The following is a 23292-nucleotide window of genomic DNA, read 5'->3' as shown; positions in this document are numbered from 1 at the left end:
CTAGCATGGGTGCCGGACTGATTTCAACAATAGCAGTCATGATGGGGATAGACAGGTTGGTAGCCATATGAAAGTGCACATAAACCCCAGTATAGATAAAGAATTCATATTAGCAGCTGGCACGGGTGAGCCAGCCAATCACAAGACAAGGAACGGGGGCTGAATCTCCCAATGTAACCCGCGTTCCAAACTGCCTGACAGCTGTTTCCTCCACCTGTCATCTTCCCTCCAACGATATTTCCCTTTTTTATTTTCCTCCCCTACCCACGTACCTTAATGCGATGGCGGCAGATGCCGCCGTCGCAGCTGCTACTTTCGCTATGGATCTTTTGGAGCAGCCATGGAAATGGAAGAGGGGCCCCATCTAGAGACCCGCCTTCCACATCCATGGCAGTCACCTTACTGAAGTATTTTCATCAAATGAACAGGATGTTGCATGTTCCGTTCATTGAATGAAAATGCTCTCTGCACCCTGGATTGGCAACTGGGGGTGCCAATAATGTTAAGACCATAACCGGCGTGCTGGATCGGATGCTATCATCCCGGAGACCCTTGTTAAAAGCCCTCGCTTCAGTCGGACCTTTAACTCAGGCCCCTGGCCTTAATACTTAATTAACAGCCTCACAGAATGTATAAATCCTCAAACATGGATACAGGAGGCAGATTAGAAGCAATGAAGAAGGTAAACCTATCATAGCATCAGTGGTGTAGTGGATACAGGTTAGAAGTTGTCAGGAAGGTTCATGCATCCAAACATAGACTGGGATTGGATAAAGCCCATGGCTTTCAAGTGCTGTTTTCATGAGAGAGCTAAGAAACAAGAGATTTTGTGGTGTGCAATATATGAATGATCATTCAAATAATATATGAAGCAAGATTACAGCCAGTTAACCCATGAGTTAGCCTTGTTTGCAGAAATTACATTGAACATTAAATCACTCTTAATGATTGACCATTTTGAAATATTTAGTTACTGGAATTTATGACAGATTAGACATTGTGATTATGAGGTCGATTCATGGAATTAATGTGCACCAAAAATTCCTGCGCAGAGGTGCCAAAACGTGCGAATCGCAGTAAAAGTGCAAAAATCACAGTGCAAGTGCGAAAATCGCAGGGAAACCAGCGCACATTGATTCATGGAAGTCCGTGCGCGAGAAAAACATTGGATGTGCGCTGAAAAAGTGCGCCGCGCACGCCGGCGCACTGGTCATCCAACAGCGTGCGCCACGGCCATTGCGAAATCGCACATAGCGCGGCGCACATCACAAAAGTTGGCTTAACACGGGGCGTAACACTCGGAATGGGGAACAACGCGTGAAAATATGTGCGTCACGGGGGAAGTACAGGAGCCAAGTGCGCGGAACGCCCATACGCTCGCCTACAACCCGTATTCATGGAATCGAATAGGGCAAACCAGCGCACGGTCAAAGACGCGCACAGGGCCAAACAAGTACGCCACAAGAAAGCAGGCGCTAGCGTCCCTGCGCCTGAAAAAAATGTGCGCCAAAATGTGCGCTAACCAAAAGCACCCATATACAGGCATGATGAATGGTCCATACAGTGGCCCTCTAGGACAAATGAGGTGCAAAGGGGTACCGTCAAACACGGACACCCGCTGTGTGAAAAATAGCATGTGCGTGTGTTCCTGGGTGCGCGGGAAGTTCCACACGCGATTGGCCTGGGTACGTGTACTATGGGGTGCGTGGGAAGTTCCACACGCGATTAGCCTGGGTACGTGTGTTTAGGAGTGCGCGGGAAGTTCCACACGCGATTGGCCTGGGTACGTGTACTTCGGGATGCGCGGGAAGTTCCACACGCGATTGGCCTGGGTACGTGTACTTCGGGTGCACGGGAAGTTCCACACGCGATTAGCCTGGGTACGTGTACTATGGGGTGCGTGGGAAGTTCCACACGCGATTAGCCTGGGTACGTGTGTTTAGGAGTGCGCGGGAAGTTCCACACGCGATTGGCCTGGGTACGTGTACTTCGGGATGCGCGGGAAGTTCCACACGCGATTGGCCTGGGTACGTGTACTTCGGGTGCACGGGAAGTTCCACACGCGATTGGCCTCGGTACGTGTATTCCGAGGTGCGCGGGAAGATTCACATGTGATTTCAGCAGGGTATGTGTATTTCGGTGGTGCCGGGGAATGCTGCACCTGATTTGGCCGTGTGGGTCCTCCGAGGTGTTCCCTCTACACCCTCCACGGCCCCTGCAGGCAGCCCACACCACAGGGGACTACCCTGCACCCCTGCTCATGTCCCACAGGCAACCCATCCACCACGGCCATGCCCCCCAGCCAACCCACATGTCACCTTGCACTACTGATCACCAACACATGTCTCCCAGCACCCCCACCCCTCAGCATCCAAGGGCACCCTCCACCAGGCCCCCACACATGTCTCCCACCACCCCCACGCCCCAGCAGTGCAGGACACCCTCCACCAGGCCCCCACTCATGTCTCCCATCACCCCCACCCCCCAGCAGTGCAGGGCACCCTCCACCAGGCCCCCACACATGTCCCCCTGCACCCCACCCCCCAGCATCCAGGGGCACCCTCCACCAGGCCCACACTCATGTCTCCCACCACCCCCACCCCCCAGCAGTGCAGGGCACCCTCCACCAGGCCCCCACACATGTCTCCCACCACCCCCAACACCCAGCAGTGCAGGGGCAGCCTCCACCAGGCCCCCACACATGTCTCCCATCACCCCCACCCCCAGCAGTGCAGGGGCAGCCTCCACCAGGCCCCTACTCATGTCTCCCATCACCCCCACCCCCCAGCAGTGCAGGGCACCCTCCACCAGGCCCCCACACATGTCTCCCACCACCCCCAACACCCAGCAGTGCAGGGGCAGCCTCCACCAGGCCCCCACTCATGTCTCTCATCACCCCCACCCCAGCAGTGCAGGGGCAGACTCCACCAGGCCCCCACTCATGTCTCCCATCACCCCCACCCCCAGCAGTGCAGGGCACCCTCCACCATGCCCCCACTCATGTCCCCCTGCACCCCCACCCCCCAGCAGTGCAGGGCACCCTCCACCAGGCCCCCACACATGTCCCCCTGCATCCCCACCCCCCAGCATCCAGGGGCACCCTCCACCAGGCCCCCACTCATGTCCAACTCATGTCTCCCACCACCCCCACCCCCCAGCAGTGCAGGGGCAGCCTCCACCAGGCCCCCACACATGTCTCCCACCACCCCCACCCCCCAGCAGTGCAGGGGTAGCCTTCACCAGGCCCCCACTCATGTCTCCCATCACCCCCACACCCCAGCAGTGCAGGGCACCCTCCACCAGGGCCCCACACATGTCCCCCTGCACCCCCACCCCCCAGCATCCAGGGGCACCCTCCACCAGGCCCCCACTCATGTCCAACTCATGTCTCCCACCACCCCCATCCCCTCAGTGCAGGGCACCCTCCACCAGGACCCCACACATGTCCACCTGCACCCCCACCCCCCAGCATCCAGGGGCACCCTCCACCAGGCCCCCACTCATGTCCAACTCATGTCTCCCACCACCCCCACCCTCTAGCAGTGCTGGGTACCCTCCACCAGGCCCCCACACATGTCTCCCACCACCCCACCCCTCAGCAGTGCAGGGGCAGCATCAACCATGCCCCCACTCATGTCTCCCACCACCCCCACCCCCCAGCATCCAGGGGCATCCTCCACCAGTCCCCCACTCATGCCCAACTCATGTCTCCCACCACCCCCACCCCCCAGCAGTGCAGGGCACCCTCCACCAGGCCCCCACACATGTCTCCCACCACCCCCACCCCCCAGCAGTGCAGGGGCAGCATCCACCAGGCCCCCACTCATGTCTCCCACCACCCCACCCCCCAGCATCCAGGGGCATCCTCCACCAGGCCCCCACTCATGCCCAACTCATGTCTCCCACCACCCCCACCCCCCAGCAGTGCAGGGCACCCTCCACCAGGCCCCCACACATGTCTCCCACCACCCCCACCCCCCAGCAGTGCAGGGGCAGCCTCCACCAGGCCCCCACTCATGTCTCCCATCACCCCCACCAGTGTAGGGCACCCTGCACCAGGCCCCCACACATGTCCCCCTGCACTCCCACCCCCCAGCATCCAGGGGCACCCTCCACCAGGCCCCCACTCATGTCCAACTCATGTCTCCCACCACCCCCACCCCCAGCAGTGCAGGGCACCCTCCACCAGGCCCCCACACATGTCCCCCTGCACCCCCACCCCCCAGCATCCAGGGGCACCCTAAACCAGGCCCCCACTCATGTCCAACTCATGTCTCCCACCACCCCCACCCACCAGCAGTGCAGGGCACCCTCCACCAGGCCCCCACACATGTCCCCCTGCACCCCACCCCCCAGCATCCAGGGGCACCCTCCACCAGGCCCCCACTCATGTCAAACTCATGTCTCCCACCACCCCCACCCCCCGGCAGTGCAGGGCACCCTCCACCAGGCCCCCACACATGTCTCCCACCACCCCCAGCCCCCAGCAGTGCAGGGGCAGACTTCACCAGGCCCCCACTCATGTCTCCCACCACACCCACCCCCCAGCATCAAGGGGCACCCTCCACCATGCCCCCACTCATGTCCAACTCATGTCTCCCACCACCCCCACCCCCCAGCAGTGCAGGGCACCCTCCACCAGGCCCCCACACATGTCTCCCACCACCCCCACCCCCCAGCAGTGCAGGGGCAGCCTCCACCAGGCCCCCACTCATGTCTCCCATCACCCCCACCCGCCAGCAGTGCAGGGGCAGCCTCCACCAGGCCCCCACTCATGTCCAACTCATGTCTCCCACCACCCCCACCCCCCAGCAGTGCAGGGCACCCTCCACCAGGCCCCCGCATATGTCTCCCACCACCCCCACCCCCCAGCAGTGCAGGGGCAGCCTCCACCAGGCCCCCACTCATGTCTCCCATCACCCCCACCCCCCAGCAGTGCAGGGCACCCTCCACCATGCCCCCACTGATGTCCCCCTGCACCCCCACCCCCCAGCAGTGCAGGGCACCCTCCACCAGGCCCCCACACATGTCTCCCACCACCCCAACACCCAGCAGTGCAGGGGCAGCCTCCACCAGGCCCCCACTCATGTCTCCCATCACCCCCACCCCAGCAGTGCAGGGGCAGACTCCACCAGGCCCCCACTCATGTCTCCCATCACCCCCACCCCCCAGCAATGCAGGGCACCCTCCACCATGCCCCCACTCATGTCCCCCTGCACCCCCACCCCCCAGCAGTGCAGGGCACCCTCCACCAGGCCCCCACACATGTCCCCCTGCATCCCCACCCCCCAGCATCCAGGGGCACCCTCCACCAGGCCCCCACTCATGTCCAACTCATGTCTCCCACCACCCCCACCCCCAGCAGCGCAGGGGCAGCCTCCACCAGGCCCCCACACATGTCTCCCACCACCCCCACCCCCCAGCAGTGCAGGGGTAGCCTTCACCAGGCCCCCATTCATGTCTCCCATCACCCCCACACCCCAGCAGTGCAGGGCACCCTCCACCAGGCCCCCACACATGTCCCCCTGCACCCCCACCCCCCAGCATCCAGGGGCACCCTCCACCAGGCCCCCACTCATGTCCAACTCATGTCTCCCACCACCCCCATCCCCTCAGTGCAGGGCACCCTCCACCAGGACCCCACACATGTCCCCCTGCACCCCCACCCCCCAGCATCCAGGGGCACCCTCCACCAGGCCCCCACTCATGTCCAACTCATGTGTCCCACCACCCCCACCCTCTAGCAGTGCAGGGCACCCTCCACCAGGCCCCCACACATTTCTCCCACCACCCCACCCCTCAGCAGTGCAGGGGCAGCATCAACCAGGCCCCCACTCATGTATCCCACCACCCCCACCCCCCAGCATCCAGGGGCATCCTCCACCAGTCCCCCACTCATGCCCAACTCATGTCTCCCACCACCCCCACCCCCCAGCAGTGCAGGGCACCCTCCACCAGGCCCCCACACATGTCTCCCACCACCCCCACCCCCCAGCAGTGCAGGGGCAGCATCCACCAGGCCCCCACTCATGTCTCCCACCACCCCACCCCCCAGCATCCAGGGGCATCCTCCACCAGGCCCCCACTCATGCCCAACTCATGTCTCCCACCACCCCCACCCCCCAGCAGTGCAGGGCACCCTCCACCAGGCCCCCACACATGTCTCCCACCACCCCCACCCCCCAGCAGTGCAGGGGCAGCCTCCACCAGGCCCCCACTCATGTCTCCCATCACCCCCACCCCCCAGCAGTGCAGGGCACCCTCCACCATGCCCCCACTCATGTCCCCCTGCACCCCCACCCCCCAGCAGTGCAGGGCACCCTCCACCAGGCCCCCACACATGTCTCCCACCACCCCCAACACCCAGCAGTGCAGGGGCAGCCTCCACCAGGCCCCCACTCATGTCTCCCATCACCCCCACCCCAGCAGTGCAGGGGCAGACTCCACCAGGCCCCCACTCATGTCTCCCATCACCCCCACCCCCCAGCAATGCAGGGCACCCTCCACCATGCCCCCACTCATGTCCCCCTGCACCCCCACCCCCCAGCAGTGCAGGGCACCCTCCACCAGGCCCCCACACATGTCCCCCTGCATCTCCACCCCCCAGCATCCAGGGGCACCCTCCACCAGGCCCCCACTCATGTCCAACTCATGTCTCCCACCACCCCCACCCCCCAGCAGTGCAGGGGCAGCCTCCACCAGGCCCCCACACATGTCTCCCACCACCCCCACCCCCCAGCAGTGCAGGGGCAGCCTTCACCAGGCCCCCACTCATGTCTCCCATCACCCCCACACCCCAGCAGTGCAGGGCACCCTCCACCAGGCCCCCACACATGTCCCCCTGCACCCCCACCCCCCAGCATCCAGGGGCACCCTCCACCAGGCCCCCACTCATGTCCAACTCATGTCTCCCACCACCCCCATCCCCAGCAGTGCAGGGCACCCTCCACCAGGACCCCACACATGTCCCCCTGCACCCTCACCCCCCAGCATCCAGGGGCACCCTCCACCAGGCCCCCACTCATGTCCAACTCATGTCTCCCACCACCCCCACCCTCTAGCAGTGCAGGGCACCCTCCACCAGTCCCCCACACATGTCTCCCACCACCCCACCCCCCCAGCAGTGCAGGGGCAGCATCCACCAGGCCCCCACTCATGTCTCCCACCACCCCCACCCCCCAGCATCCAGGGGCATCCTCCACCAGGCCCCCACTCATGCCCAACTCATGTCTCCCACCACCCCCAACACCCAGCAGTGCAGGGGCAGCCTCCACCAGGCCCCCACTCATGTCTCCCATCACCCCCACCCCAGCAGTGCAGTGGCAGACTCCACCAGGCCCCCACTCATGTCTCCCATCACCCCCACCCCCAGCAGTGCAGGGCACCCTCCACCATGCCCCCACTCATGTCCCCCTGCACCCCCACCCCCCAGCAGTGCAGGGCACCCTCCACCAGGCCCCCACACATGTCCCCCTGCATCCCCACCCCCCAGCATCCAGGGGCACCCTCCACCAGGCCCCCACTCATGTCCAACTCATGTCTCCCACCACCCCCACCCCCCAGCAGTGCAGGGGCAGCCTCCACCAGGCCCCCACACATGTCTCCCATCACCCCCACACCCCAGCAGTGCAGGGCACCCTCCACCAGGCCCCCACACATGTCCCCCTGCACCCCCACCCCCCAGCATCCAGGGGCACCCTCCACCAGGCCCCCACTCATGTCCAACTCATGTCTCCCACCACCCCCATCCCCAGCAGTGCAGGGCACCCTCCACCAGGACCCCACACATGTCCCCCTGCACCCTCACCCCCCAGCATCCAGGGGCACCCTCCACCAGGCCCCCACTCATGTCCAACTCATGTCTCCCACCACCCCCACCCTCTAGCAGTGCAGGGCACCCTCCACCAGGCCCCCACACATGACTCCCACCACCCCACCCCCCAGCAGTGCAGGGGCAGCATCCACCAGGCCCCCACTCATGTCTCCCACCACCCCCACCCCCAGCATCCAGGGGCATCCTCCACCAGGCCCCCACTCATGCCCAACTCATGTCTTCCACCACCCCCACCCCCCAGCAGTGCAGGGCACCCTCCACCAGGCCCCCACACATGTCTCCCACCACCACACCCCCCAGCAGTGCAGGGGCAGCCTCCACCAGGCCCCCACTCATGTCTCCCATCACCCCCACCAGTGTAGGGCACCCTGCACCAGGCCCCCACACATGTCCCCCTGCACTCCCACCCCCCAGCATCCAGAGGCACCCTCCACCAGGCCCCCACACATGTCCAACTCATGTCTCCCACCACCCCCACCCCCAGCAGTGCAGGGCACCCTCCACCAGGCCCCCACACATGTCCCCCTGCACCCCCACCCCCCAGCATCCAGGGGCACCCTAAACCAGGCCCCCACTCATGTCCAACTCATGTGTCCCACCACCCCCACCCACCAGCAGTGCAGGGCACCCTCCACCAGGCCCCCACACATGTCCCCCTGCACCCCACCCCCCAGCATCCAGGGGCACCCTCCACCAGGCCCCCACTCATGTCAAACTCATGTCTCCCACCACCCCCACCCCCCGGCAGTGCAGGGCACCCTCCAGCAGGCCCCCACACATGTCTCCCACCACCCCCACCACCCAGCAGTGCAGGGGCAGACTTCACCAGGCCCCCACTCATGTCTCCCACCACACCCACCCCCCAGCATCCAGGGGCACCCTCCACCAGGCCCCCACTCATGTCCAACTCATGTCTCCCACCACCCCCACCCCCCAGCAGTGCAGGGCACCCTCCACCAGGCCGCCACACATGTCTCCCACCACCCCCACCCCCCAGCAGTGCAGGGGCAGCCTCCACCAGGCCCCCACTCATGTCTCCCATCACCCCCACCCGCCAGCAGTGCAGGGGCAGCCTCCACCAGGCCCCCACTCATGTCTCCCATCACCCCCATCCCCCAGCAGTGCAGGGCACCCTCCACCATGCCCCCACTCATGTCCCCCTGCACCCCTACCCCCCAGCAGTGCAGGGCACCCTCCACCAGGCCCCCACACATGTCTCCCACCACCCCCACCCCCCAGCAGTGCAGGGCACCCTCCACCAGGCCCCCACACATGTCTCCCACCACCCCCACCCCCCAGCGGTGCAGGGGCAGCCTCCACCAGGCCCCCACTCTTGTCTCCCATCACCCCCACCCTCCAGCAGTGCAGGGCACCCTCCACCAGGCCCCCACACATGCCCCCTGCACCCCCACCCCCTAGCATCCAGGGGCACCCTCCACCAGGCCCCCACTCATGTTCAACTCATGTCTCCCACCACCCCCAACCCCCAGCAGTGCAGGGCACCCTCCACCAGGCCCGCACACATGTCCCCCTGCACCCCACCCCCCAGCATCCAGGGGCACCCTCCACCAGGCCCCCACTCATGTCCAACTCATGTCTCCCACCACCCCTACCCCCCAGCAGTGCAGGGCACCCTCCACTAGGCCCCCACACATGTATCCCAACACCCCCACCCCCCAGCAGTGCAGGGGCAGCCTCCACCAGGCCCCCACTCATGTCTCCCACCACCCTCACCCCCCAGCATCCATGGGCACCCTCCACCAGGGCCCCACTCATGTCCAACTCATGTCTCCCACCACCCCCACCCCCCAGCAGTGCAGGGCACCCTCCACCAGGACCCCACACATGTCTTCCACCACCCCCACCCCCCAGCAGTGCAGTGCACCCTTCACCAGGCCCCCACACATGTCTCCCACCACCCCCACCCCCCAGCAGTGCAGGGGCATCCTCCACCAGGCCCCCACTCATGTCTCCCATCACCCCCACCCCCCAGCAGTGCAGGGCATCCTCCACCAGGCCCCCACTCATGTCCAACTCATGTCTCCCACCACCCCCAACCCCCAGCAGTGCAGGGCACCCTCCACCAGGCCCGCACACATGTCCAACTCATGTCTCCCACCACCCCCACCCCCCAGCAGTGCAGGGCATCCTCCACCAGGCCCCCACTCATGTCCAACTCATGTCTCCCACCACCCCCACCCCCCAGCATCCAGGGGCACCCTCCACCAGGCCCCCACTCATGTCCAACTCATGTCTCCCACCACCCCCACCCCCCAGCAGTGCAGGGCACCCTCCACCAGGCCCCCACACATGTCTCCCACCACCCCCACCCCCCAGCAGTGCAGGGGCAGCCTCCACCAGGCCCCCACTCATGTCTCCCATCACCTCCACCCCCCAGCAGTGCAGGGGCAGCCTCCACCAGGCCCCCACTCATGTCTCCCATCACCCCCACCCCCCAGCAGTGCATAACACCCTCCACCATGCCCCCACTCATGTCCCCCTGCACCCCCACCCCCCAGCAGTGCAGTGCACCCTCCACCAGGACCCCACACATGTCTTCCACCACCCCCACCCCCCAGCAGTGCAGTGCACCCTTCACCAGGCCCCCACACATGTCTCCCACCAGACCCACCCCCCAGCAGTGCAGGGGCATCCTCCACCAGGCCCCCACTCATGTCTCCCATCACCCCCACCCCCCAGCAGTGCAGGGCACCCTCCACCATGCCCCCACTCATGTCCCACTGAACCCCACCCCCCCAGCAGTGCAGGGCACCCTCCACCAGGCCCCCACACATGTCTCCCACCACCCCCCAGCAGTGCAGGGCACCCTCCACCAGGCCCCCACACATGTCTCCCACCACCCCCACCCCCCAGCAGTGCCGGGGCAGCCTCCACCAGGCCCCCACTCATGTCTCCCATCACCCCCACCCCCCAGCATCCAGGGGCACCCTCCACCAGGACCCCACTCATGTCCAACCCATGTCTCCCACCACCCCCACCCCCCAGCAGTGCAGGGCACCCTCCACCAGGCCCCCACACATGTCCCCCTGCACCCCCACTCTCCAGCATCCAGGGGCACCCTCCACCAGGCCCCCACTCATGTCCAACTCATGTCTCCCACCACCCCCACCCCTCAGCAGTGCAGGGCACCCTCCACCAGGCCTCCACACATGTCTCCCACCACCCCCACCCCCCAGCAGTGCAGGGGCAGCCTCCACCAGGCCCCCACTCATGTCTCCCATCACCCCCACCCCCCAGCAGTGCAGGGGCAGCCTCCACCAGGCCCCCACTCATGTCTCCCATCACCCCCACCCCCCAGCAGTGCATAACACCCTCCACCATGCCCCCACTCATGTCCCCCTGCACCCCCACCCCCCAGCAGTGCAGGGCACCCTCCACCAGGACCCCACACATGTCTTCCACCACCCCCACCCCCCAGCAGTGCAGTGCACCCTTCACCAGGCCCCCACACATGTCTCCCACCACCCCCACCCCCCAGCAGTGCAGGGGCATCCTCCACCAGGCCCCCACTCATGTCTCCCATCACCCCCACCCCTCAGCAGTGCAGGGCACCCTCCACCATGCCCCCACTCATGTCCCACTGAACCCCACCCCCCCAGCAGTGCAGGGCACCCTCCACCAGGCCCCCACACATGTCTCCCACCACCCCCCAGCAGTGCAGGGCACCCTCCACCAGGCCCCCACACATGTCTCCCACCACCCCCACCCCCCAGCAGTGCCGGGGCAGCCTCCACCAGGCCCCCACTCATGTCTCCCATCACCCCCACCCCCCAGCATCCAGGGGCACCCTCCACCAGGACCCCACTCATGTCCAACCCATGTCTCCCACCACCCCCACCCCCCAGCAGTGCAGGGCACCCTCCACCAGGCCCCCACACATGTCCCCCTGCACCCCCACTCTCCAGCATCCAGGGGCACCCTCCACCAGGCCCCCACTCATGCCCAACTCATGTCTCCCACAACCCCCACCCCCCAGCAGTGCAGGGGCAGCCTCCACCAGGCCCCCACTCATTGCACCCCCAACCCCCAGTAGTGTGATTTGCCTGGGTACGTGTATTCCTGGGGTGCGTGGGTAGTCTCCCATGCGATACCATCAGGGTATGTGTATTATGGGTCCGCGTGAACTTCCACACACGATACCAGCAGGCTACGTGTATTACGGGGTTTGCGGGAAGTTCCACACGCAATTGCCCTGGGTACTTGTATTTCGGGGTGCGCGTGAACTTCCACACGCGACTGGGCCTGTGAGAGTGGGGTATGTGTATTCCAGGTGTGGGCGGGAATATTTACTCGCGACTGGGCCTGGGAGAGCGTGTTACGTGTATTCCTGGGGTGGGTGGGAAGATTCACACGTTCGCCTACAACGCGCCGAAAAATAAATGGTCCAATCCTGAAACACGTACGCCAGCATGAAGCAGGCGTACGTCGACCCGCACAGCATAAAAGTGCGCGCAAACAACAAACAAGCTCAGACGCCAGGATGAATATACCGTTCCTAGCAGCAGTGGCCGTGGGTTACCAAAGAAGGAGGAGGAGGATAGTGAGGGTCCGAATTTTCACTCCCAGAACCAGCCTTTTTGGGATGCCTGATGACCAGGTGTATGGGAGGTACAGGTTTCCACCACACATAATACTGGACCTGGTCAGTGAGTGGGAGGATGACCTCACATCACCCACCCTGTGCTCCCAAGCACTCAGCCCCCTGGAGAAGGTCCTCAATGTACTGCACTTCTTGGCCACAGGATCATTTCAGCGGACAAGTGCCAAAGTGGGTGGGGTGTCACAGGCCACGCAGTCACGCTGCCTACACCAGGTCTTGAACATCATCACTGCACGCCCATCAGTCCATAGGCACATATACCTGCCCAGGACACCTGCAGAAAGGCAGGCTGCCACCCTCGATTTCTACGGTGTGGCACAATTCCCCAAAGTGCTAGGTGCCATTGACTGCACCCATGTGGCACTACGTCCCCCCAGGGCATCTGAGCACATCTATAGGAACCGCAAGCACTGGCATTCCATCAACGTGCAGGTAGTATGTAATGGCAAGGGAATCATCACCTAAGTATATGCCAACTATCCAGGGTCCACCCACGACAGCTTCATTTACCGAATGTCTACCCTAAGCCGGGACCTAGAAGCTGGGCGGCATGGCGATACATGGCTGCTTGGTGAGTATGAATGCCACTGCACATGCATGCATGTCAGATGCAGAGTTATGTCACTACCCCACTAATGATACCCATCACCTCCTCACCAGGGGACAGGGCCTACCCTCTGAGCACCCACATGATGACGCCAATTCGGAACCCCATCACGCCTCCCGAGGTAAGATACAACACAGCCCATATTGCAACCCGGGGCATAGTGGAGCACACATTCGGAGTGCTCAAGTCACGCTTTCGCTCCCTTGACTGTTCTGGCGGGCAGCTGTTATATGCGCCCCCAGTAGTGTGCAGGATCATAGTGGCAGCATGTGTCCTGCACAATGTTGCAACACGCCGGGGCCTGGCTGTGGACATGGTGGTGCCCCCACATCCCCAACCACATGCACGCCCGCTGCGCATGGGAGGGGAAAGGGCACGGGGTGAGGCAGACCGTACGCAGCTGGTGGCTAATTACTTCACATAGAAATCACACCCCTGTGGAGTGCACACAGCCCTGGCACATACCATCTGATAAGCAATGATGACTCGACCTGACAATTATGACGAACAAAGGGACAGTCAACTGTCAGAACCATAGCAGCCTGAGATTGTTCATGTGGAAGTGTCACAATATGTGCATCCCTACCTACACAAACACCACCAATGCAGTGTCATCAAAAGACACACTTCCATGCTGCAGAAATGAATACCCACTTGCAAAATACTACATGAGAACAGTGCCATGTCATCCAACCCCTCCCTGGCACGGCCACACAACACACCATGGCATGTCATGCAATGTGAGAGCAAACAAATTAATCCTCACAACATGCCCCAAGTGACACCAACTACAGTGTCCCTAATGGAAACTGGCCACACATGAAATGCTCACAGTAATGCAGGTCCTACAACACCCATTACCAAATACTTACCAAGAATACCAATCACCTACACAACCTCCAACCTACCTTAAACATGACATTACAGACTTAAAAATTTGGTAGCCTCACTACCTGATAATGCCAGCACTTCGAACACTTCCAAGTATACAGTGTTAGCGCCACGCAAGAGTGTAGGTGCACTGCTTACAACATGGACTCCAGTTCCAAGGTAGACCGCCTAGTGAAGACATGAGAAATGGACCTGCAAATTAGGAGGATGAGATGGATGCAGAGGCACATACCAATACACCATGCAGTGTACAATACAACAACAATATGTGAAAACATAAAAATTGATATGAGGCTGGGAAGCCCAAAGGAAACACACCAACACAGGTTACAAAGGACATACAAAGTGCTTTATTTAAAAGCTACAACAGTTACCAAAGTCAATTGACAAACGGATAGCTATTCGGCTCTCAGAGTAACGTAACGAACTTCAACGTGGGTTCGATGCATTAGTAGAGAGACCCTACATTGGAATACTTGAGCTTTTACATCCTTTATTCAGCCCTTGGCCAACCCCCCTCGCGGGTTAACCATTCTTGGGACCAAGCCTAGGGTTCCTTGCCAGGTCAATCCCATAATGTATGCATTTTGATCAGTTCCGCTGATACAGTTGTTCATTTACACATAGGTCAGGGATAGGACAAGGTCTCAGTTCGCAACCCCGACAAGTGGCCTGCAGGCATATTAATTATTTTGTGTGTGTGGAGGTCACAACGGCCAGAATCTAACTCAGAATGTCAGTCGGCCTCCATTTTGATGTTCAGGGTGACTTCCACTTTACAAGAGAACCTAAAATGGCGGCTAAATCCAAGATGGCGACTTACATAACTTTTCGTTAAGGTCAAAACCTTGCCGCGCAGTCTATTTACATGATAGTTTAGACAACTTGGCGTAGGCCAATACACATTCAAATACTGTGATAGGAGGCATAATATCATTTCAATTCCAACAGACCCTCCTTTTGGCCTATGCCAAGTGCTAATATCATTTCTAATACTTTTGCAAATAACTCCATGTGTTGTCATCCATACATCCCGAATCATTGTTTGTAATATCTATAGCCATTAGGTCGTTCATCAGAACCTCTTGTAACACGAACTCTTTAGATGCTGTATCTGGGGCATATATTCTATGCCCTATTGTGCTCACTGCTTGGGCACAACATCCCCCTAGCATTCCACATATACTCGGAAGACATTGAAAACAGCAACAAAGGAATAGCAGGATCCCCAAAATAACAAGAATAACAGAAAGCACCTTCCAACCCCAAGATCGTAAAGAATCCCAGAACCAGGTGCTAAGATTCCAATCTCCTACAGGGATATGTACTTCAGAACTAAGAATATGCAAGTTCTGTATTGGTTTAAAAATTGTCGGCGAGGAATCTGGTACGAAAACAGAGCAAGCGGACCCCACTAGTTTGCATACTCCACCTTGTTCTGCCAGAATGACATCTAATGCCATCCGATTTTGGAGTGCTACCAATCCCTTTGCTTTTTGTTCTAGTGTCATATTGTAGAGTATATCCGTGGTCCGGTTGATCATTCTCTCCAGTACCCTTGCTAATCCCCTAATGTTCTCAGAGTTTGTTATTTGTCCCCAAAAGGGCACAACTGATTTTGCTATATCTCCCAATACTTGCCCAGGGGTATCTCCGTTCTCGTCCCGCCGTGGGCGAGCCTTAGAAACCTCCAATGTACTAGCTACAAATACCCCGCGTAACAGGATTCCTAAATAACAGGTTCCCTGCCAATCCTTGGGCAACCAGGGAAATGCTAAACTACCACAAACAAAATAAACAGGCCCCCCTACATACAGAGGCCTATTTTCTCCAGTCAAATTTACAATGTTCTTACAACTTTCAAAATCTCCCATTGGCCGAGTGCCATTTCTTTGTACACAAAAGGGGACCGAGTCAGGGCTATGATTTATAGAGTACGAAGGAGGTACGGCGTCCTTATTGCCTATCGGAGCCATTTTAAAGGAAATTAAAGTTTGAAAAGGAAGAGACAGTTTATCAGACGGCCTAATAGAAGCGACATTAGGTTTACTTCTATTCGCAAAAAGCAAGCATCCCAGGGGAGTTAATTCACGTTTCTCAAAATCATTCAGATTAGTTCCATCAAAGTTCCCTGAGATGCTATCATTTCAACAGGCAAAGAATAGTGCTCTAAGAGAGGCATAGCAAGCAGTCGTTAAAGGTAAAGGGTGAATATACCATCCCAGTCCCTTGTTCCCATGTTGCGGTAAATGAGTACAAATCCAACAATTACTCTTATTAAAAATGGCATGCGTTGCATTCATTACTATCATTAGAGTGTTATTATGATACTTTTGTCTATGTTGGGAGTCTCTAGGGGACAGAGTGTGAAGGTGTACAGAGGGAGTCAAAGCAGTTGGTACAATCTCGGTCGGTAGTAAAGGTTTTAGAGGATAGATTTCTTCAAAGTACAAAGTCCTACAGCAGTAATTACAAAAATAACAATTATCGTTATCAAAACACAGCAGTACGTTTTCGGGGCCCAGGGACATTGCTCATTGTCCAAGTTGGTCACCCCCTTATTCACAAGTCCAGTGTGGGGAGCAGCTGTGGAGGTGGCAGGCATTGTAGTTCCTCAATGGACGACCCCAATGTTCGTTGCTGGCGACGCTACGGTCGCGCGATTTCTTAGTCCTTCCCAACCCTAGCCAGCAGAATCCCTTTTGTTCAACAGAAACTTTCTTATACAAAAGAAAACTTCCAATCACTTCCCTTTTCCAAATGCACGGAAAACCTGTGCCGTAGTTCTATTTTCTTCGTCGAAGATTGTACCTGGTGGTACCCAAGATTGTTTGATCCGCAAATAAGGCGTTGTCACTTCCTGAGGGAAGCGACGTATCGGAGTCGACAGAAGTCGCAGAGCTTGAAACAGTGTTTTCCGGAAGTGATTTTTCAAGAGAGTGCGGAGACGAAATGGACTGTTCCCCAAGCTCCTCGGGCTCAGAGAAATTCTCCGACGCACTCACAATGCTGTTTGCCACTCCAGGATCAGAGATTGTAGCATCAGCGAGGGGTTCTGCTTCTTCTGTAACGTGTGGCGTCGGGTGAGGAAGTTTCTTGACATGCGTCGCGTGGATCTAGTGTTTCTTTCCAGCCACCCGCACTGCTGTCCGGGTGACCAACAGCACCTGGTAGGGTCCCTTCCAACGAGGAGCGAGACAGGAAGACCTTTCGTAGGCCTTCACTAGGACCCAACTTCCAGGCTGTATGTCGTGTCCTGGGCCCGTGAACCGTACAGGTAAAGCTGAATGCACCTGGTGATGAATGAAATACAGGTTTTTAGTTAACTAGTTACAGCAGTCTACAAGCAATACATTTTCAACCTCTCTCAGGGCTTTAGGTTTTGGGAGACCCCAAATATTAGCAGGTCTCCCCATCACTACCTCAAATGGAGAAAGCCCAGTCTTAGTTTGAGGTGTGGTACGCATAGCCAATAATACAATAGGTAAGGCATCTGGCCATTTCAGTTTGGTATCGGCACATGTTTTTGCAAGCTTATTCTTTAAGATACCATTGTGCCTTTCCACCAACCCAGCACTTTGAGGATGTCTAGCTGAGTGAAATCGTTTCTCAATACGTAAGGCTGTGCATATCTGCAAAATTACTGCTGCAACAAAATGAGGACCATTGTCCGACCAAATTACCCTTGGGAGCCCATATCGAGGAAAGAATTCTTTTACCATAATCTTTGCAGTGGTCATGGCGGTAGCATCTTTAACGGGGAAAGCCTCGACCCATTTACTGAAGGCACAAATAATTACAAGAACATATTTCAGATTGTTACACCGTTCCATCTCAATAAAATCAAAGTGAATAACCTCGAAGGGAACAGAAGGGGGCCCAAAGCTTCCCCTTGGAGTTACTGTCCCCTTACCCGCATTGTGCTGTAAGCAGATCATGCAATTTCGGACATGATGTTTGGCAGTCTCCGGAATCTTGTTATTCACCCAAACTTGTTCTAACATTTTCGTGATCTGCTGAGCACACACATGTGTAGGACCGTGTGCCATCGTAACCATTGCCAGAACATATGAATCAGGGAGCAACCATTTTCCTTCAGATGTATCCACCCAACACCCATCACCATCTATTTCCCCCATTCCTTCGGCCCACCTTTTAGATTCTTCTACTGTGGCATCAGTTTGAATATCTCGCACAGACCCAATACCTTCATCCATTATATAAGCATCTTTCATTTCCCTCAAAGCATACATGTCTGTGCTAAGGTCTGTGGCCGTTTGCCTGGCTATCAGGTCCGCGAAAGCGTTCCCTTTTCCCACATCATCTATAACCTTACGATGTGCTGCACATTTCATGATCGCTAACTGCCTAGGGAGTGTGAATGCCGAGAGCAATTGCACTATCAAGGGGCCATGCTGGATCTTGGTCCCATGTGAGGTCAGGAACCCTCTTTCCGACCAGAGCCTCCCAAAGTTGTGAGCCACCCCAAAGGCGTACTGGCTATCAGTATATATATTTACTATACGAACTTGGGAGAGTTCACAAGATCGGGTCAATTCTATAATCTCTGCGGCCTGCGCGGAGTTATGCGAAATTCTCTTAGTTTCAACAACTTTACTCAATGTAGTAACTGCATAAGCAGCTGTAGATGTACCATCTGAAAGTTTGAAGCAGGAGCAATCACAAAACAGCTCCCCTTCTGCATTGTCCAAAGGAGTATCTATAAGATCTATCCTGCCCTTCGTTTCTTGTTCAGTGGTATACAGGCAATCATGTAATTCTTCGTCACCGCAAACAGTGTTTTGCGGGAAAGGTAAGAGTTCAGCCGGATTAAGAACACGACACCTCTTAATTTGAATGTGAGGGGCAAACAGAATTAGTTCATACCTTGTTAACCGCGCAGAGGTGAGGTGTTGCGTTTGGGTTTTGTTCAATAGGATATCTACAGAGTGAGGTACTATCAAAATCAAATCATGGCCTAGGACCATTCCCTCACTCTGTTTTACAGACGCGGCAGCGGGAGCGACAGCTCGGAAACATCTTGGCAAAGCGCATGCTACAGGATCAAGGGCGGAGGAGTAGTAGCCGCACGGCCTATTCTTCCCTCCGTGTTCCTGTGTTAACACAGCCAAAGCACATCCATCACATTCATGCACAAACAACACAAAGGCCTTGTCATAATTTGGAGTACCCTACAACCGGTGCAGAGCATAACGCGGTTTTGAGAAGCTCAAATGTTCGTTGATGTTCCGATTCCCATGGCAGTGTTAGAGAAATGCCCTTCTTCGTCAAAGCTAACATTGGTTTTATCACTAGTGAAAAGTTTGGGATCCACAACCTTCAGTAAGAAGCCATACCTATTAAGGCTCTGACTTCCTTCTGTGTATTTGGAGCAGACATGCCAGAAATGTGTTTTATTCTTTCAGGTGTCAATCTCCTCCCCTCCTTTGACAGGAGGTACCCTAAATAGGCGACCTCCTGAAAACAATATTGACATTTTTTGAGCGAAGCTTTATGACCATTTTTTGCTAGATGAACAAGCAACAGTATAGTGCCTCTTTACAAGCACTTTCAGAGTCTGCAGCCAAAAGCAAATCATCAACATATTGAAGCTGTCTACAAATAGGTGGCAATTCAAGGGTGTCGAGCTGCTCTTTCAAAGCTCTACTATAAATGCTTGGACTTTCAGTATACCCTTGAGGTTCCCTTGTGAATGTAAATGAGCGTCCCCCCAAGGTGAACACAAACAAATATCTACTTTCCTTATGTATAGGGATGCTAAAGAAAGCGTTTTTTAAATCCACAACGCAGAAGTGCGTAGCCGTAGCAGGGATCATTTTCAATATCATTGTCACATCAGGCACGATTGGAAATTGTGGGGCGACAACTCTGTTAATAGCACGAAGATCAATTATGAACCGGTATGGAATTGCATTGTCGCCTTTCTTATATACAGGCAAGATCGGACTGTTACACAAACTACCTGTAATCTCCTCGATCACCTCACGATGCACAAAATCGGAGACAATGCATTTCAAAGCACGCTCGCCCTCAACTGATATTTTATACTGCGGAATGCGTGGTAGTTTCACTCCATGTTTCAAAACTATTTTAACGGGCTCAATCTGTAATACCCCAACATCATTGTCGTCAACCACCCATAAACATTCCGGGACAATGCTGAACTCAGGAGGTAAAGGTCGAATCAGGAACTGAGAATTAGGAAGTTGCTGTGGTGAAACCGTCAGCCGTACTCCATCAGAGGAACTACTGAATTACTGCATTCAATTTCTTTAACAAATTCAACCCCAGCAAATTCTCTCCACAGTTCGAATGGGGGAAGAAAAGGGCAATGGTCCGTAAAGGGACCCAAAGAAACAGACACCGGTGAAGAAACCGGACAGACCATTGGTATACCAGAAAACTTCTGTGCTCCAGTGTCTATTAAAAACAGGTGTTTCCTATTCCATACTAATAATTCAACGTAGGGGCCTTTCTGATTAACGGGAATAGGTGAAGGTTCCAAACCCTGCTTCGGGCTGTCCTAATGAAATAGAGTATCGTCAGAAGGAAGCTCTTCAGAGAGGTAGGCAGCAGAAGGGTGATCAAATATGTTCCTCGAGTCCACACTCGAGGTCTGATTTTCCCGTGAAAAAGGTTGCTGAGGATCTTGTAAAAACTGACCTCTATCAGGGCCCCCTGCTCCAGGGCGGCCTTTAGGTCGTCCACCCATACTCCCAAACGCACTGTTTGACCTTTGTCGAAGGACGGGGCACTGTGCTCGCCAATGACCTTCCTGGCGGCAATAAGCACATTGATTTATATTCACAGGACCCAAAGGAGCATTTCCTTTTGGGACATACTGACCTCTGGTCTGTGTCGTGCCTCCTCTGGGGTTTCTAACAATTTTTTGTAATAATACTTTGGTTTTCAAATCTCCTTTCCTCTTTTCTATTTTCTCCTTCTCATTATTAACACGGTTCTCATAATACTGAGCCATGTGCAAAACCTCAGATTGAGATTTTGCCTGCCAAGCGCTCTCAGAGGACATAATCTGTGACTGGATGTCAGGCAACAATCCACGTACAAATTTGTCCACAAACAACCTTTTCCCAGACTCTGTACCCAAATCCTGTCCACTGAAGTCAGAAAATACCTGCTCGAATCTGTTAAAGAATTCGGTGGCGCCTTCAGTTTTCCCTTGAACACAGGCCGTAAGCTTGTCCCAAATAATTATTTTCTCTGGAATTATAGTTTTTAATTTTGCGACAATTCTATCAGGCAAAGTAAGTATTACCTGTGGTGGTTTCTCACCTGCTGGTCTTTCCCATCAATCCTAATCATATTAGCCCACGTATCTCCCAACCCTGGCAGATCGTCTATTGTCCGAACCTGCTTCTATACATCTACGGGTAGGAGTATAGGAAATAGCAAATCAATATCACTTAAGGTGAACACAGAGGACTGCAAGACGGACTCTATTTCTTTGTAAAACCCCGTCGGGTTTTTCCTGATATCGGGAACTGATTGTCTAATAGTGTTCACTTCCTATCGTGAAAATGGGACTTGAACGAATTGTGATACATAATGTGCAGGGATATCCACAGCGGGGGCACCAGTCCCAGCGTTGGCGGGAATCTCAACTTTTGGGAAAAGGTCGGAGGAACCTCTATCATAGGCAACTGAGATATAGGTACCTCCGGCCGCTTACTAAGCAACAGAGCCAGGTCAAGCGCTAAGGCAGCCGAAGAAGTGTCGGGCGAAAAAGCCCTTTTACAAATCCCCAATAATTCTATGGGGCAACTAACCTTCTTTCTTACACATTCTTCTTGCAGGTACTGTACCATTACCTGAATTACCTTTCTTTGCATCTCTACTGGATACTGACTATACGTGTCATATACTTCATCTGGAGGAATCAATCTACGACACGGAAGGAACCGTTTCTGTACATACATACTATCGTCTTCGTCATCCTCATCTCGTGACTTTTCAAAGTCCTTCGTATACTCAAACAATTTTTCAACATGACCATAAACTTTCTGCTCTGTGTCCCTCGAAAGTGCCAAAGCATTTAGATCTCTCAGCCCTTGTGGAAGATCCGAATTTTGTAATCTACCCCACATCACACATAAATGAGTCCCCAAACCTTCAATAAAAACATTTTTCTCGGGAAAACTGTTCAAATTAGATAATGTGGAAAAAACATTAACTTGATCACCTTTCTACATACAGTGCTTAGCCCATGCAAACAATTCCTGTTTCTTATCTGCAGAAACAGTATTACGAGTGACGATCTTTGATCCAGCGGAGGTACAGGTCAATTTAATAAAGGTACAACTATCGGCGCAGGAGTTAAGGGGCGGTGCGATAGGTGGAGGAACAACAACTAGAGGAATAGGAACAATAGGTTGTACAGGGGGAGCAGGAATAACAGCAGGAACAACAGCAGGAATGGGCAGAGCGCCCAAAATAGCATCATACGGAGGTGGCGCAGAGGCACCAGGCCTGCGTTCGTTTAACAATTTTTCAATAAATTCTTCGGAAACGTGGAAATCTTCGGAGGGGTACATTTTCTGGATTCCAAGTGAAAAAGCCCTATCCATATTTTTAACTGATTCTGAATGTTTTTCTTTATCATATAACAACGCTTTTTCGGCATTTGTTTTATGACGGCGTGCATGTTTATCCCTACTTTTAAGCTTCTGTAACGCTTCTTTTTTCCAATTCTGTAAAACATCAAAGGCTGCAGGTCTAGCCTTCTTATTTAGCAAGACTGATTCTAGGTATTCAATACGGGGGATCTCAAAACTGCCGTTGATTGGCCACTGAAATTCGGAGGCATGTCTGGTCTGTCTGTGCCAAATATCATTAAATACTATACTACCAATGCCATACTTACAGTACATAGTACATGCCGGTGACCCCTCCTGTGGTGCCGGGCGGCTAAATTCCAAAGATTGTCGATCGCTGCGGAACAGAGCCCTAAAGCAGCTAGACAATTTCCCAGGCATTTCACAAAAAATGGGTGTTACCTGGTCAATAATTGTGTCTGCAGATACAATACGCCAAATTCAAATTGTCAGGGTTAAATTAAGAGCCGGGTCACGACTGCACCTGACCAAACCTAAGGAGGACCGTACGGTTTATCAAAGAACTTACCTAACGAATTTTACCTTGTGTTTGGTGGTTTCGACAAATCTGCCCGCCTCAAAAATGGACCCTCGTCAAGATGCCGTGTCAGACCACACGACTATCGTCCAAGGATCGGATCGTGCAGCGCTGCCGAGGTATCGCGTCTCATTCGGTTGGGCCCGCAGAATCACACCGTCCGATCCC

Source organism: Ambystoma mexicanum, chromosome 10 (genome assembly GCF_040938575.1).
Source record: "Ambystoma mexicanum isolate Mex_15411 chromosome 10, UKY_AmexF1_1, whole genome shotgun sequence".
NCBI lineage: Eukaryota > Metazoa > Chordata > Amphibia > Caudata > Ambystomatidae > Ambystoma > Ambystoma mexicanum.
This window is presented reverse-complemented; position numbering follows the sequence as displayed.